General features: G+C 36.0%; 1 pseudogene; it reads right to left on the reverse strand.

The window, feature by feature from the left end:
- Window positions 1-679: 679 nt before the first annotated feature.
- On the reverse strand, window positions 680-4,156 carry LOC114288066 (putative LRR receptor-like serine/threonine-protein kinase At3g47570; annotated as a pseudogene).
- Between the last annotated feature and the right edge of the window lie 811 nt (window positions 4,157-4,967).

The following is a 4,967-nucleotide window of genomic DNA, read 5'->3' on the forward strand; positions in this document are numbered from 1 at the left end:
GATGGATGAAGAACCTTAGATAGAGTAAATACTCGAATATTAAAAAAGCAAAGAAGGTTGATCTCCAAATGTCAATTTTGAACAACAATTTAACAATGACTAAAGAGTAAGAGCCATATAAGACATGCAATTTCAAGAAAAAGACATACAACAAACTGATAATTTTAAAGGGATACAGACAGTAATTCTAGTCATACAATCTTAGTTGGGGACATTTCACATGAACACATTTTTGTATAATACAATCTAACCAAAGGAGAAAAGTGACAGCTTTTTTATTCAAGCATTAGATTAAATATAGATTAAAATTGTTGATGAAGATACTAAAGCCACCACTTGTAGTCTTGTAGAGGAAACCATTACTGGAGGACCTTGGAAGTAACCTTGAGCAGCAAAAGCAAAAACATGCTTTAGTTCACTTAGGAAAAAAAGAAAAGAAAAAGAAAAAGAGAAAAAACACATACCAATAAGTCCTATTAACTAGACTTATTTATCTACAAATCTTGACTAATAAATTTATCACTGTAAATTTATTCATAAAACAAGAGAGACTAATAAATTTATCAATAAAATTTAATGGGTAATCAGTCCCAAAAGTAGGACCTATTGGGGTTTGTGTCAAAAAAAAAAAAAAAACAGGGAGCTGAGGGAACGAAGTAATCTGGTACAGTAATGGTATATATAAACAAAATTTTCAGTAAATTTTGTTACCACTAGACACAAAGTTAATGGAGTCTACATTAATAAATATACATGGAATCTATGTTTTTTGTCTAGTAATAAAAGTCCATTTCTATATAGCATTTTCCATTTTGATATGCATATGCATAGCTCAAGCAGGTATGATACACACCTTAAGGTTTTCATGTTGCAAAATCTCTTCCTACTTTCCAGTCTTGGTTCAACCCTTCATTCTTGGTTCAACCCTTCATTCAAGTAAGTATTTTTGATGTTATGCAATTCACTAATAACACTCCCCATTTCCACTCGATCTCTTGGTGATTCCATTGAACATGCAACTCCAATTCTTAGAATGGAAACCATGCAGTCTTTAATCCACCTTGTTGTTTTATGCTCCAATAGGATGTAGGGATCCACAATCTCCATCACTCGTTCAGGCAAAGCATTCTTAACGAAGTTATGTAGATTCAGATGATCCTTAAACATATCGTCAGTTGGTTTCTTACCTGTAAACATCCCCAATAAAAGAATTCCAAAACTGTATACATCCCCTAGTGTGGAAGCCATGTCACCCATGCCATACTCTGCAAAATGTTTCTAATGTTAGTGTGAAAGTCAATCTGGTTAGTTGACATAATTGTAATCCCAATAAAAAATGTATTTAATAATTTTCTTAAGGCAATTTTAATGTTGTATAATGGCCTTAATTTCAAGTTTTCTGGTTGGTGCGTGCGTGTGACTGAGTGAGATCATTGTTAAGAATGACATAGTTTAATTATATTTTTCATTGAAAGCAAACAGACATTAGTCTTGCATTGGAAAGGTATGTCAAAATCAACTATAACAGCTTCCAAGAATTTAGTAAGATTTTGGAAAATACTTTGGTTGCAAAGTGCTATAATAATTCTTTCCACTAGTAGATAACTTTCATACTAGAATTAAATAAAGAAGATTTTCTTTTTCTTTTTCCTTTTTTTGTTCTGAAAAAAATTTAAAAATAAATAAAAATAAAATAAAAAAAAAGAAGAAGAAGAAGAAGAAGAAAAACAGAGGAGGAGGTATAGAGGATTAACTCTAGTTTGCTAACAGTGAGGAGGTGGAAGCACACATTGGGAGCATTCAAAAATGACATAGAAAATGTATTAAAAAAAATCCTTGCAGGTGCCCACTATTTTGTAGGAAGCCATGGTTTTTTGTATGGTTGTTTATGCTGAAATTATTCTACCATGCAAGGTGTATATATAAGTATGTGTGTGTATATATATATATATTACTTTTCCTATTGCAAGCTCAATTTTTCTACTCCCGAGGAAATAGAAAAGATTTTGTACCTGGAGCAACAAAGCCGATGGTTCCTTATCGCAATTGAATTGCTTTGACCTTGTGCCACATCACTTGAAACGGTAGAAATAATTTTCGCTAACCCGAAATCTCCAATATGGACTATCATCTCATCATCCAAAAGAACATTGCTTGGTTTTAGATCACCATGAATAATTGTTGACTCACAACCACAATGAAGATACTCAAGTGCAGAGTCAATATCAATGGAAATGCCCATCTTCTGGATTAGTTTAAGATTTCTAGGATCTTCTAGTTGCTCATTGTCTCCAACACTGACTTGATGCAACCAATTGCCCAAGTTTCCATTGGCCATAAATTCATATACCAGAGCTTTGAATTCATTACCATGGAAATCCACACTGGAACAAACACACAAAATTTTCAATAGATTTCGATGTCTTATGGCTCTTAGTGCCTTGCATTCTGACATGAAGCTCTTAGAAGCTCCTCTAGTCTCAAGATTGAGCACTTTCACTGCAACAACCATCTGAACGTGATCAAGAATCCCTTTGTAAACTGAAGCATAGCTCCCAACACCAATTAGATTAGCCTCTGAGAATCCATTGGTGGCTTTGAGAAGCTCTGCATAAGACACCCTCAAAAATTGTTGTTTGATTGATGGCATGCTAGAGGTCTTCTTTTTTGAAATATGATGTCGTTGAAAAAATATAAAGAAACTAACAAACAAAGATAAAAATATCACAAGACCAACCACCACTAGGATAACTTTCATCCTGTGCGATAGCTTATTCTTTCTTGATTTGGAGGATGGACAAGGAGGAAGGTCTAATTCTGCAATACCTCCACATAGCTCATTATTTCCAACAATTGAAACTGTACTCCCATTTTGAAACACTCCTTGTATTGGAACTTGTCCATGTAGCATATTAAAAGACAAATTCAACATATCTAGTTGAAGCTCACCTAGATAACTTGGGATCATGCCCGACAAATTGTTGTGTGAAAGATCCAACACTCTTAAACCCCTCATCAATCTTAAACCTTGAGGTATCTCTCCCACAAATGAATTAACCTCCAAGTGAAGCCATTCCAGACTCAAACAATTGCTTAGAGTGTTTGGTATGGGTCCTGATAATTTATTATAGGACACATCCATGTTTGCAAGGATTTTCAAAGACCCGATTTCTGATGGAAGAAAACCGGTTAGTGCATTGTGATCTAACGTGAGGGATGTTGAAATGGAGGAGAGACTCATAATTTCAGGGGGTATTGAACCATTGAAATTATTTTTATAAAGGTCTAATTCCAACAAGCTATGACAGTTGCCCAAAGTGGGAGGTATGCTTCCATGGATGTTGTTTTCTCCCAAGTTGAGAGTAATCAACGAAGTCAAATTACCAATCGAAGATGGAAGTTCTGTGAATTTGTTCTGGTCTAACATCAGAACTTGCAGCTTATGAAGTCTGCCGATGGAGGATGGAATAGGGCCAACAAGATTGGTCACTGCCATAGATAAGACAGTGAGGTTGAGGAGGTTCCCGATGCCTGAAGGAATGCTTCCATGTATTTGATTAAACCTCAAATCTATCCAGCTAAGATATATGGAGAGATTAGCTATGGAGTCAGGCAATGAACCTCTAAAAAGATTGTAACCCGCACCAATAAATTGTAAACTGGTGCAATTTGTTAGAGATGAAATAAAAGTGAGGTCATCCTGCAACCGATTTTGGAAAACACCTATCCGTCGAAGACCCAGAAGTTTTCCAAGATCTCTCGGCATTGTCCCGCTGAAATCATTTGCAGGGAAGAATATATTTTCAAGTTCTGAAGCGTTTGACAGTGAAGTAGGAAGTGTTCCAGTAAACAAATTTTGCGAAAAATAAAGAAACTTGAGATAAGGAAGTGTGGAGCCTATATCAGGAGGAATATTTCCTTCAAGTAGGTTAACACTTACTGATAACAAAATGATGGTGGAGATATTGTAAAGGCCAGCTGGAACCTTGCCAGATAGGTTATTCCCCCTTAACCAGACACGTATCAGGCCTTGAAGCCTAGTAAGTTCCGCCGGAATCTTCCCATGCAAATTACATTCTGATAAAGAGAGAATGGAAAGAGATGAGAGGTTTCCAATGAAAGGAGGGATGGTTCCTGAAAGCTTGTTTTTACTCAAGGCTAAAGTTCCAAGCCTTGACAAAGAGCCCAACTCGGCTGGGATGATTCCAGCTAGGTTGTTGTCGACCAAGTTCAGCCATTCAAGTTTTGAGCAGCGAGAAAGGTTGTTGGGTATTCCACCGCCAAACGAATTGTTGCTGAATTCTAATTTTTGTAGCCGAAACAAGCGACCCATCTCTTGTGGGATTGGACCGTGGAAGCTATTGTTTTTGAAGAACAATACTTTTGAGGAAGGAAAGGTTTCCTATATGAGGTGAGAGCGATCCAACCAGGCCTTGGGACATTAGGGTAGCCCAATAACTCTATCAGGATGCAGACGACTACAAAAATTCCGTCCCAGTGGCAGTACTTTGGCACTACAAGAAATTACATTTTTGGCGACAAAATTTAGCTACAAAAATTAATTTAGTCGCCAAAAGTCAGCCCTTTGGCGACAAAAATTTGAATTGGTCAGCAATGTTCCATATTTTAGCTACTAAAATTTTTAGTAGCCGTTTATCACTTATTGGCGACTAAAACATAATTAGTAGCTAAAAAATGACCCAATCAACGACTAAAAAATAGTTAGTCGCTAAAAATAGCCCAATAGGCGACTAAAATACAATTAGTAGCTAAAAAGTTACTCAATAGGTGACTAAAAATTACTTAGTAGCTAAACAATGACCCAATCAGCGACAAAAAAACAATTAGTCGCTAAAAATAGCCCAACAGGCTACTAAAATACAATTAGTAGCCAAAAAGTTACTCAATAGGCGACTAAAAATGACTTAGTCGCTAAAAAATTACCCTAAAGGCGACTAAAAAATTTT

The sequence above is a fragment of the Camellia sinensis genome, chromosome 6 (genome assembly GCF_055761805.1).
Source record: "Camellia sinensis isolate YWXY chromosome 6, ASM5576180v1, whole genome shotgun sequence".
NCBI lineage: Eukaryota > Viridiplantae > Streptophyta > Magnoliopsida > Ericales > Theaceae > Camellia > Camellia sinensis.